This window comes from Ammospiza nelsoni, chromosome 1, assembly GCF_027579445.1.
Source record: "Ammospiza nelsoni isolate bAmmNel1 chromosome 1, bAmmNel1.pri, whole genome shotgun sequence".
Lineage (NCBI taxonomy): Eukaryota > Metazoa > Chordata > Aves > Passeriformes > Passerellidae > Ammospiza > Ammospiza nelsoni.
This window is the reverse complement of record NC_080633.1, coordinates 112,332,793-112,346,456: the sequence shown is the minus strand read 5'-3', so window position 1 is coordinate 112,346,456 and position 13,664 is coordinate 112,332,793. Positions and strand designations below refer to the sequence as shown.

General features: G+C 38.0%; 1 pseudogene; it reads right to left on the bottom strand.

Annotated features, from left to right (window-relative positions):
- Positions 1-4,166: 4,166 nt before the first annotated feature.
- The window catches only part of LOC132071952 (chloride channel protein A-like), a 78,043-nt pseudogene continuing 68,545 nt past the window's right edge, over positions 4,167-13,664 (bottom strand).

Here is a 13,664-nt window from a genome sequence, read left to right as displayed (position 1 = left end):
AATGTGTATCCTCATCCTTTGAGACAGTGCTTTGCCTGTCTCCTAAATTACGAATGATAGTTTAAAAAAGGTTGAGTTTTTTACCTGCATATATGCACATGTTTACATTTATATATACACACACATGCGAGAGATATCAACTCTTGTTTATTTATTTTTTAAATCTCATGCTTTCACAGAAATCCATCCTTTGCTGTGTTGGACAAGCGTGTCTTAGGGAGACTTCCAGGATGCATTCTCAATGAGAGAGAGAGAACTTAGACAGGGCTACAGTGCCTGCTCTGCTGGGGCAATCCTTACAGTCCTCCCTGCTGCATGGGTGGCTTTGCTCTGTATGCCAGGGACAGCCCTATCCCACTAGAAACACTTCTGTGTGGCAAAACTGCCAAAATGTGAGAGGATATGGGAGTCGCACAGCTTGCCATGCCTTCTCTTGGTGCTAGCTCACTTTGCAAGAAAGAGACTAATACTGAGAAGAAAACAAGTCACAAGTCTGAAGTTCTTTTAGCTCTGCCACAGACTCACTTTCCAGTCTTCAGTAGGCTGCTTTATATCCCACATCTCAGCTCCAGCATAGACAAGAGGGGCAATTATAGCAACATCACAGCAGAAGCTGTGGTACTACACATCTACAGGGGTCTTTGCAAATATAAACTGCACAAAAATGTAAATTCTTTCTTTAACCCTTCAAAATAAAATATGGAGAAGCTGGTAATTCTTCCCCATTTCTCTGCTGTCAGAGAGTAAGGAGTAGCCTCAGTGGCAGAATGTTGAGTCTATGATCTATGATCTCAGCTGAGCAAAATTCACCAGTTTAATGAGATACTGCAAGTTACTGAACCATTTCATTGCTTTGGCTCCTCAGAAGTGTCTAGGCATTGATTACAATCACGTAGTGTAAATAATTCTGGTTTGTAACTCCTCATGTGTTTGAACTCTGTTGCTGGCATTCCCATGCCATACCATGTTAGACATTCAGACAACTGTGCTGATCACATATTTCCTCTTGCTTTAATAGGCCTTTCAGGAATGAACAAGCATTCCCTTGTGTACTGCTATGGTTCCCATCACTTGATGGTCACACTTAATTAAGCACTATTTTAGTAGAGAGCTGGTTACACTTCATTTCATTAAGTGATTTCATGATCACCAGTGGCACACTGACAGCTCTGTTAGCTGAAGCTGTGTGAAAAGGGGCAGCAGAGACAACAGTAACATTTTGCAGCACTTCCTCATCAGTGATTTTCCAGGCTCTACCCTTGCATAGTGCAGCTACATTTCCATTAACATTTAGATTTTTGGCTCAAGGCTATCTGAGCCTTGAGGTATGATAGACCATATCAAATTACCAGTACCTTTAGCAATGCTATTCCCTGAATCCTTTAAGTCATCATTTTTATATAAAGTAGATACAAAGAATTTCTTCATCTGTTTTCCCTCCCTTAGGTTTTTCTGTTCATAGTCAGCAAATAAATGTGATTAAAGGACGAAATCCAATTTAAAAAATGTGAGAAGGAATCAGTTGTGAAACAATGTCAAAGGGTTCTCCAGTGTGATAAACCAGGCTGTTTAAAAACACTGGGCAATTAACTCTAAAGTATGCGAGTATCACATGACAGGAAAAACACAATGTTACAAATGGACATTGCAGGATACCTGTAAAGCCGTACATTAAAGCTCCATGCTAGAAAAACCTTCTCACAACAGTTTATGTTCACTCATAGGGATATGTAATGCATAGATAATGTAGTGTTTCTAATGTGCAGGCAATTTTCCTAATTGAATTGGGAATTTTGCACAACTGTACTTCAATCCTAGATCTAAAGTTCAGTCTGCCTGTGCTTTAAGATACATTTCCATTTAAGAGAGAAAGAATTGTTAGGAAAACATCATCGACAGTGAGATGAAACATATAGATAAGTAGTAAAAGCCAAAAATAACGCCAAAGACTTGAATTTTGTTGTGAAGCCCTTTGTCACTGAAGTTTGGGTTAAAAAATTGTGAAAATTGATAAACTGTATCTTATATAAAATAGCATCTTTGCTGTATCTAGCTTTTAGTTCAAAATGCTTGAAGAAATAGCAGAAATTTACAATACACTAAAGCAGACAAAAAGAAAAAAGTATCTTGTGCCCAAGAGTCAAATGATATGATTACGTGTTACAGTGATTCCTCAAATACCTGTTCTATAGAAAGATCATGAAAAGGACATATTAATGAAAAAAAACCCTACCATTTTAATCTCTTTTCACTTTCCTGTATGCATTTCACTCTCCTATATGTAATATTATGTGATGAGTTTGTCACTGGAGTCCAGAATATAAAGGAGTGACTTCTTTCAGTCCTGGGAGGAATTCTCTTTTGTGTATCTTCATAGACATGTATACATTACATAAAAACAAAACTAAACCCAAAACAAACCAACCTATCAAAGAAACCCTCATCTAGCAATGAAACTAGATAGATAATGTATGGAAAAATGCAGCATGCCATGCCCCACCCAACACAGTTATGAGAAGTTATGTAAATTGTGTGAACTTTTGCTTAGAAATTACACTTGTACTAAAAGGGGGGAAAAATGCAACCCTACTATGATTTTTACAACTGCTCAGTCCAAAATATTCTTAAAAATAGTTTATATTCCTAAAACTTCTTTTGCACATATACTCTTCACAGTACCTGTGGTGGATTCACATTCACAAATTTAAAGGCAGAGTAAACAATATGCCAGGCATTTCAATGTCCAGTTCAAAGTTGTGTAACAAGTTACTGTTATCCTGGCTATCTCAAGCTCTCATACTCAGCAAATTACAACCCAACTACAATTTGTACTGAGTCATTTAGCCACAGACATGGTAAGCAAAAAAATTACATTACTCAGGTCTTAGAAAGGTGATACTCTGTGTACTCAATAAATCAAGGAAAAGGAAATCAGCAATGGGCTTTGAACCAAAAATGCAAATTCATGGCAAGGTTACTCAGATTTCAGAATTCCAGAGTCACACAGAATAGCTTCAGTTGGAAGGTACCCACAATGTTCATCGAGTCCAACTCCCAGCCTTGCACAGGTCACACCATGTTCCCAAGAGCAGATCTGGTTATCAAGAGAAGAGATTCTCACTGCCTTAAGAGGAAATCACCAGGGATTTCTAGATAATTCTGCTATCACACAAACCCCAATTCCTTCAGGAAGAATTTGGCATTTTCCAGGCAGGTGAGGCATGGCTCAGTAGTGACAATGACCCAGCTAGTGTACTAATGAGCAAAAGATTATGAACTATAACAGGATTTAAATAAACATCCATGTCCATATTTCTTAGACGGATGATTTGCAGAGTATTTCTTTTCCTGCATATGACATGTTTTAAATGACCATTTAAAGAGCCTATCTCGTGTGACTTTGAGCATTTCTGGGCTGCCAGTAATATGCATTGACTGGACTCCAGTTTAAAAGTGCTGTGCTTTCTCTATGGTGCTACAGAAACAACATTATTAATATTAAAGACAAATTCCTAAAGGGAAAAGTAGAGAACATCCAACAAATCTTTGACTTATAGGAAAGTCAGAGCTGCATGATTCAAATACCAGAAATTCCCTTTCAGGAATTTTGGCAAGTTTTTATAACCAATAAATTATTACTAGTTTTCCTTGGTATTCATTATAATATTAATAGTGGTGGATTCCTTCATACATGTTTGGTTTTATTGTCCAAAAATGTGGGAATCCCTCTGATATTTAACAGAACAAATTAAAACATCAAAATCATTGGAGGAAATCTAAAACATTTTCATTTTTAATATGCAAATACTTAGAGCTTGAAGATTTAGTCTTCACTGAAGGGCTTTGCCAACATAGCTGCTGCTGATAGTTATGATATTTTCCGAGACATAGACACAGCATGACAAAAGCATTCTTGACGTCCATCTTTCACATCTTATTTTACATGTCTTCCACAAGCATGTGAATTCTCATGTTGTCTCACAAGCATTTAAATTAGTGAATTTTGCAGTCACCAAGCAGCTGAAGGGACACAGCTCTGGGGCTACAATCTCTCATGTCAAGATACTACACCTTTTAAGCATGTCTTCTCTGGAAGAAATCAAGTGGAAAAGCTGTGATTATGTTTTCCTGAAGAAGAACATGGGCTTCAAAACAAGTGACAAAGCCTAGGAAGGCATGCGTGGCCTTGAATCCACAGGCTGCTCACTGGAATCAGGGCTCTGTGGTGCCAGCCTGAGCCTCTCCTCCAGCAGGAAAGGCATCAAGTCTTCCTGCTGATCACTCCAAACACTTGGTTCCACAGGTTCTACAGGATTCAATAAGAACATGTATTCCCTGCTCCACATCCTCAATTATATCTAAAACATCAGGAAATACCATAGTAAAAGAATCACTTTATTTTTTGGTAAACCATAAAGTTCAGTCTAAATAAATTATTATGACTGGAATGCACTCAAATTTCACAGACTGGAAAAGCAAAGTTGAGGTCCACTTTCTAAGTCTAAGGCTTTTCTGGTCTAAGATTTTCTTGAAAATAGTCAGTGACCCCAATTTTTATTAAGTTTTAAATTTTTTTATTGCTGCTATCTCATTACACAACCATTTATGACATTCTATAATATTTTGTAGTACACTCTTATAAAAATCAATTCACGTAGAAACATAGGCTGCAAGGAAGAGAAACAATCTCATGGGTGTGAGAAGTGCGCCTACCAGTACTAAACTCTGGTGACTGAAAACTTTCAGGAATTTAATGGTTTCTTGATAGGAACAGAGGTAAAGATCATTTTATTGTCAGCCAAGCTGGTCTATATAGAGTATATAGTTGTTCATTAAGACTATTTTCCCCATTATTCCTGTGACTTGGTCAGTTCTGTCAAAGAAGATATGTTGTGCTTACCAATGCTACACCCCAGACAGAGGAAGATTGGAACAAAGACATGATAAAACAACATAAATAAATGCACAGCATAGAAGGGCACATCTCTTCTCCCTCTCTCATTTACAGAACGGACCAGGCATTCAAAGACATAAGGAAGAAAACAAATTAAAAGTAAAGAATTTTCCTCTTTCTATACCGCATGTAATTTTGCTGTGGAAATCATTGCACCCAGGAAATTCACAATGGATATTTATGTGGATATCAGAAAAAGAGCTTTCATGAGTGATAATAACAAGTTGTTGAAAGGGATACTAAACTTTGTTGCTTCAGGGATCACATCAGTATGAAATGTAATTGAGTTCTATGGGTTTCCCATAATAAAGAAGTTGTGTGGCCCAAAGGCATGAGCACTGGACTGAGCCTCAGTTTGAGCTGGCTTCTACTTCCATGTAAGACCTCCTCTTGAACTTTGGGAAACCATATGTCCTCCCTCCACCTCAGTTTTCCCATCTAGTAAACAAAAACTCTCAAACTAAACTAGGTAATGCATATTAGGAGCATTGCAGGTTTTGTAAATTTTCTATCATTCTCGCTATTCTCAAAGCAAGGGATTTAGACCAGATGGATCTCAAATGAAGTCTCATCATCTTTACAGATGAATTAACAGGAGCAGATTTTATATCTTTTTAAAGAAAACCCAACAGAATTAGGCCTCTGACCTGGATTTCTTAGTGTCGCCCATCTCAGTTTCAATGACTGGAAATTCACTGAGGCAGAAACTGCATTTATTTTGTTTATAATATATTTATTTTAGGCCCTACTCTGTATACCAAACTTATTATTGCTTTTGGACCCAGTATTTTAATACAGTATTTAGGAAATAAATGTGGCGATGTCATAGCAGGGATTAAAAAAAAAGGAAAGGGAAAAGAAATATAGTTTTATTTATAAGTTGATGTATAGGCACTGTACTATAATGGAGTTTAAATCTCAAAAGCGTTGCTTTATATTTGCTTTATAGAACTATAAGAGCCAAATAATGACATTTAAATGATCTATTCCATTAACATTGTATCATTTTGTCAATCTGGAATGTATTTTAATCAAAAGCCCCCTTGAAATGGTCTCCTTTGTTGTATTTTCTTTTTGGCTCATTTTATCAACATCTGTTATGTTTATACAATATGAATTAAAACTTCGGAATGCTGTTTGTACTCAGCTACTTTTGTTGAGAATGTAACGTCCCAGGATTGGCAGTGTTTATGTAAATCAGTGCGGCTGACACAGCCATCATAAACAAATGAGAAAATATAACAAACATATTGTTCATGGAGGAAATGTTTGTTTTTAGAGTTGGCTTCAGTCTTACCAGATTGATGAAGAGTTGCTGATACCAGGGATCTGTAGCGTAGCGATTCAGCAGCATGGCTGGGCGCAACAGACTGGGCAGCTTCTCCGCTGTTATCTGGAAAAGGCAAGAACGCATTTCTCTTTCCTTCTGTGCAGCACATTAGAGGTTCAAAAGACTCCCAGTTTGACTCCTAACAAAGACTTCTAGCAGAGCTACACCAGCAGAACTTGTCCAAACTTTATAAATTCTTTTGCCAGTAAGACTTAAATTAGCAATTGAAATTAGAGCACTCTTCGGTTACAAATTTTTGTTTCCCTTTACTGTAACTGTATGTCTATTAAGACAATGTCAATTGTCTTAGGAGTGAGGTTTTTCATGCAGTTAAAATTCACGCACTAAGTGGTAATTACATGATAGCATAGTGCAGAAATATGCAGCAAAACTGGTATCAGCCTTCAGCTGAGCTTCAGCCATTTTCCATAGGAATAACTATTTGAGTACTGGCGCCTCATCATACATAACTGCCCTGATCCTTCTTAACATTATTTTGCCAGCCACATTCCCATGTGCAGACCAAGTTTCAGTAACACATGATGACTTCCCAGTTGGGCCTGTATAAATTCCTTAAATTACATTACTAGCCTTGCCTTAGAAACTCACAATTTTTTTCCACTAGGCTTAACATTTGCTATTCCTAAAAAAACCTTTGGTCATCTGTCAAGGGAAAGAATGCTACATGCTTTTCAAGTTTGAAAGCTTTTATAAACACTCATCATTCAGAGAGGTGCTATCCCATAGTGAATTAAATATTATAACAATTCTGCTATCCATAGAAAAGTCGAGAAAGAGAAGAGGGGAATGGCCTATCTGAGCAAAGAAATTCTTTACCAGCAGTCCTGCACTTCCTGAAATTCCAGACTCTGAGTGGCATTATAGTTTATGAGATATGTCCCTGTAAGTTCTCTGATCATCCTTAAATTTAACTTGAACCCATCACTTCTTTATGTCAACCACATATGTTACACAATCTCTTCATTCATGAAGCACTCATCCTAAATCACCCAAATATGCTTATTAAACAAGGAAATAACTGAAAGAAGAGAGGTTACCTTCTCATAGGAGAGCAGATGAGATGGGGAGAAAGATTCATCATTTGTCTTCAGTTCAGAGATGTGCTTTTTCTCCAGCAGTATGCACAGCCTTAACCCGAAGTTAGAGCAGACAACTACATTCATTATAATGGGCAAATTTTAAACAGCAAGTACACAATGCTTTAGCATGATGATGACACCACAAGTCCTGTGTGTAGGTTTGGGTTCTTGATATAAGAAGGACATCAACAAGTGTGTTCTGGGGAGGTCAACCAGTATGGTAAAAGGCCTCAAGGACAAAACATAGGGCAGTGGCTGAAGCTGCTTCTTTTGTTCTTGGAGAAAAGAAGGCTAAGGGATGGATGTCGCAGTCTGCAACTTCCCCAAGGACAGCAGTGGAGTGGGAGTTGCTGATCTGCTCTCTGGTGACCAGCGGTAGGACACAAGGAAATGGAATGGAGCTGCATCAGGAGCATTACTTATGGGTCCCTTCCAACTTGAGATTTTCTCTGATTCTAAAGTATTAGTGGGCTGACCACACATTTGGCTTTCCTAAACATCCATTAGTAATAGCAGCATCACACACATTTAGGTTTGGCATATTAAGAGACATCACCTATCCTACATGTTCTTCTTGACCTTGTCCTTGGCAGGACCAGCTCATGAACTGTGTAGTTTGCACCCAACAAGACAATACCTGTAATAAGCAAATACAATTATCTAGATGCAAGTAGGTAGACTGTTGTTGTTTCCCTCATCCTTCTTAAGTAACAACTACATTAAAACAAGGTCTGCCAAAATATTATGTTCTGTTTTAAATCATCAGGGAAACCTTCGCTCAGAGTACTGCACTCTAGAGTTCATCAAGACATCTAATATTATTGCTGGCTTAGTAATGTTAAAATTGATATTTTTATAAATTAATTTATAATTTCAGACCTTTCTTCATAGTTCTACCTTTCTGCATTACACAGATAAGGCCTTGACAAGCAAGATGCATAAAATTGTTCTGTTTATCTTAGTATTTGTTTGCTACACTCACACACACACACACACACACACTCCATTCATACTATCCACTTCTCAACTTTTAACTTACATTTTGATAACAGATACCTTGGGGACTACCACAGATCTTTTTGGTTTGTAGCATACTTAACATCGTGCTAGCCTTATTTTGTTGTTACAGCTAGGAGTTAATACAGTAGTACAAAGTTGTGCAATATACTGCTAAATTATGTGCTTGATGAACTCAGAGGAGAGCAGACACCTAATCTTCATAAGGGCATCAAAAAAAATATAAACAACATACCACGTGGCTTTTATGATTGGAACACCAAGTATAAACTGGGAATTTTTTAACTGAGTATTTCTGTGTCCAAAAACACTGTTTTATTCAAACCAAAACATGTTATAGGGATTTACTAGTTTTAACATAAATGTCTCCTAGGGAAGATTAGTCTGCTTCAAGGTGTTATTAGCACTCCATAGCAGAGGGCTTACACTGAGGTCTTCAGCCATTTTAATGATTCCATGATTCTGTGATTCTAAGAAAACATGCCTTCCTGATCCAAAAGATCCTAGGAACTGGATATGGAAGAGCTAGGTTCAAGTCCTTTATTATGAAATGCCATTTAAAGGAAGATATTCTGTGAGATATCTCTGCATTTAGATATGGAGATATCTCTGCATATCTACCTCTGCATTTTTGTACAGATCTGGAACACACATTTGAAGAAAACTATCACTTCTATGCAAGTTAACATTGGAGAGAAGAGCAATTGACCCTTTCTCCTGAAATGGTTAGTTGTTTCACCATGTAATCTTGAAATTTTTGCATTTTTTTCAATGGCTTTGGTCTGTCACCTAAGGTTCTCAAAGGGATTTTTATGAATAAGTTTGCCTGTGTGAGTATAACTTGTGGAAAAACATTAGTTCTGAAGGAAATTAGTGGCACAGCCAGAAAATACTAGGAGTCTATCACCTGCTCCCACTTTTAAAGCACATCCCATTCACAGGACAAAGAAAGAATTGGGTATTCTTCGGAACTATTGAAACTTTATTTGTCTCAATTTAAGATCTGATTGGCTTTGTTTTTAATAAAATGTCTTTCAGATTACTAAAATAATCTGCAGCAGAGCTAATAGCTGAGCAAACACTTTGCCCTGGGCTCACATCTTCCCTCCTGGCAAAATCACCGATCTTCCCTAAGCCTCCTACCACATGCATGCCATCATATGGACATGTAGCATAGACAATTAATGGACTTGGTTTTGAGGACAACAATGAGAACACACTAATAAGGCATGCTACAACAGGCAGGACCTCTTCCACTCAGACTTTCCTCCTCATTTGGAGGAGGAAATGGAGAAAAACACAATTCACTGCAGCAGAGAGTATGGAGAAGAAACAAATCCAGTCATTCCCTATGAATTACCTTTTGTGCATTACACACTTTGTTCTGCAAGACTCTCTAAAGGTTCACATTCTACAGTCTTTCACAAAAAAAGGTCTGTAATCATTCTAAGAGACATAAATACAGAGATCTAAATTATGCTCCGAGGTCATCATGCACAGCTCCAAGAAGTCTACTTTAAGAAAGATCACTGGGCCAGGAATACTCCCAAGACTTTAATCCTAACATATATAGACAGCAAGTGTGAAAGTTATGATCCACCCTGATCCTCAGCCAGATTCTTTTGCTCAGGTCCAAAACACTGTTCAGGTCTGTAGTCCAGACTGCGCTATCTTCCACTTGAACATGATGCTGGAATTAAGGAAGCAGTAACATTCACCATGAGCTGAAAGAGCAGAAACATTTGTTCATCACCAGTGGTTTGTTGGCTGGTTTTGGCAGCTTGCAATTTGCTCAGCACCGCTCTTAACTAAACCCAGCAGGGAGTCACTTAACAAAACTTAGAAAAGTGTGAGAGAAATTTGGATAGTCAAGAAAAAAGCACACACAAACACAATGAAGGAAATCGTTGGAACATTTCTGATAAGAATCCAAGCCTATTAAAAACTGCCATGCTATGGAGAAAAACGAGCATACATTATTTCACTTGGACTTCCAGAAGTCAGGCTCCAGAGGTATAACAACATCATTCTTTGATGTTACATACAACATCCTTCCTATCACATCATCAAGCTTTAGAAAGCAGACCAAACATGTTTCTTGCACTATTTTGTGGGGTTTAACAGGAAGTGCTAAGATTCAGACTTGGACTCTGCAGTTGTTCCTATACTCTTTATTTATTTAAGAAGGAAGAAAACTCTTAAGGAGGGAATCTCATTTCAAAGATACCCTGGCAAGGCATTGCAGTAGTTTCATGTGCTCTATCTGTTATAAAGCATGTATCATGAAGATACACCTAATTAAGATAACACATTATTATTCCAATATCCACATGTCAGTTTTGGCATGGAAGTCAGGAATGAAAAGTATCTGACAGCTGATTGTGTCACTCTTCTTGTCAAGATGGCCAATTATCTGAGGAAACTACAAATTCTAAATATTGTGTGAGTGACATAAAAGCAACTACAGCTCCAAAGTAGCTGCAAATGAACAGAAGGAACATTAAAAGGTGATGCAACTGGCAAAAGCATTTAGGGCAGGACTCTCCTAAACAGAACGGATAAAAAAGCTACAAAAGGGACAAGGGGAGGAGGGAGAATTAAAGAACATGAAGCATCATTTTTTCATTTACTTTAGAAAGCTTTAGGCTTGTTTCTCCTGCCTTAATCCACCAAAAGTACCTGGCTTTTTTTGGATGTTTTATAGCTGATTTTATCTGTTGTTTTGGCCAATATTCAATGCAATCATTTGCCTGACTTGAAATAGTGTTGTACTTTTTTAAACTTGTAAAAAAGAGTATTCTGCATATGGTGAGCTGGACAGTAGATAAGGACTAGGTCATCACATATCAGGAAGTGTTTTAAATCAACCAAGTCTTCATCTTACACAGTAAAATCTCAGGGTTACAGGGTTGTTTCAGGTTAGGCAGACTTAATCATTACTGTTTACTTAATATTTCCTTCTTCAAATGAAGAGGGAGCGTTGCATGAATTTTTGGCATCTTACCTAAAAGATGATAAAAAGGTCACTATCAAGTACTAGGCTGAGGTTTTCCAGAGCAAAGATCAAATTCTGTCTATGCTACAGCTTTTCAAAGGATACTGAGCAAATATTTTATCTCTGTACCTCAGTTTTCAAATCTTTCAATACAGAGATTTCATCTATGTCAGGGCTATGTTTTGTTATATACTCATTACTGTTAATACTCATTACTGAAGTTGCCACTTGTCAGGTTTTACAGGCAACATCATCAGGGTGAATGAGCAGACAGCAAGTCCACAGCCTCAGCATGAAAATGTGAAGGCAGCTGTTAATAAATTGTAAATGCAAACTTTATTTTTCAGACACGCAGAAAGGCTAGATTTTAGAAACGTACGAAGACTTAAAATCAGATTTGTATTTCCCTACAAGCTGGCTTGCTGCTAGGCAGACTTTGAATTTCAGAGGAGCCTACCACACATTTAAATGGCAGGACAAGCATGTGATCAGTCTTTCCATTCACACACCAGTTTTCCCCATGCCTATATTTGATTTCGACATTTAACAACCCTCTGCACTTGCCTAAAAGCCACCCACATGCTGCAGTGTGGCTGCATACGTTTTTAATTTGGCCTTTTGGGTTAGCACACAGCCTCTGCACACTCCAGTTTTCCCTGCAAAGGGCTCCATCACAAAGCCCACAGCACCTGCACAATTATTTGTAAGGCCAAGCAGGCCTACTTATTTTAAAAGTATCATATAATGTTGTTCTTTGGAAGAAACTTTTCGCACTTTGGACATGAAATAAAACCACTGCCACAGACTCTATAAACCTTCCTCCATCTGTGTTATTCATGAGCTACAGTGCCCCAGGACCCTGACAATGCATGGGAGGATCGTAACGTCCAGGGCTTTTGTTGAGAGTACTGAATTCCATTTATTTAAATAGGCAAGATTACTGTATGGTGTATCATTGAAATTAACTAGAGCAGCTCTTCAAAAGCAGGAGGCTGGACAGTAAAAACAATCAATGTGCTGACAGACTCTACTCTCTAACATGAAAACCAAGTAATCACACAGGCACTTTGGTATTGCCGTCAGATATTGCTGTCAGCTCCCTAGCCTGCACACCTAAAAATAGTTTTCAAGTCCTTAATGTTCTTCCCCTCCCCTTTTTTCTTCTTTGCTGGCTGAGTTCAGATGAAGCCTTCTAACCACTGCCAAGGGTGTTTCTAGCTTTGATCATACCTGGTAGAATCACTGTTGCCCAGAACATACAGCAAAGGCACAATGAAAAGGAAGGGGGGAAGTTGACCACGATTCTCTGGTAAGAAACAAAACCCCATTTTTATCTCCATTTATTGCATGAACTTAGCAGACTTCTGCATTTGATTGAGTAACTTTGCATTCTTGAGATCTAAACTTAGCAATCTCTCCACAACTGTGCCAGAGGGAAAAGGCTCTCCAATGATCTTTCAAACCCATATCAGTTATTTTGGAAGTGCCAGCAGCAAGGCTGTCACAATATTAAGGTAGATATCTAGCTCAGTAGTTAATTTATGAATTAAATGTTTCAGGTCTCCATTAATCTTTAACTTTCCTTTCTCTAAGCTGTTGTTCTGCATCACTACTGGAGGCAAGTACCTCTTCTCTTGCTAATGAAAATAAAAGTATTACCTTATTAATACAGTGTGTGAGGACTCTCTGAACCATGTGCATGCACAAGCCTTGAGAGCAGTGTTTCATTAGTCCCAGCTGGGAGTGCAGATTAAAGAAAAATGCCAGAAACCATACCTAGAGTCTGACATATCTATGATATGTTGCAATGCCTGATATGTTCTGTGGGAAAGGAGATCTATATGCTATACTCAGTTTCACTGAAGTGCTTGGCAGAAAGCATTCCTGACTCACAACAGTGTCTGTTCACTGGACTGGCCAGAGGGGAGTCATACCTAATAAACTGCCATAAAATACACATGCACACACCACTTTGGATCATTGATTTCACTGCTAAAGGATGTTACTGTGTATTACAGCTTTAAGTTTTCAACTTTGTCATATTTTCTAAACTCTGATCTCTTCAATTTACTTTCAGTTATGTGACATTCCCCTTTAGCAGAGCGAAAGCATGCATTAGCTAAACAATGTGGTTTGGATTTAGCGTTCCCATGCATCATTGTGAAAATGTTTGTCTCAGCAATAGTGTCATTATTGTTACTGGGAACAGCTGCTCTACTATGTCTTCTGACTGAGGAGAGCAGAGTATCTCCCTTCCCATACCACCTC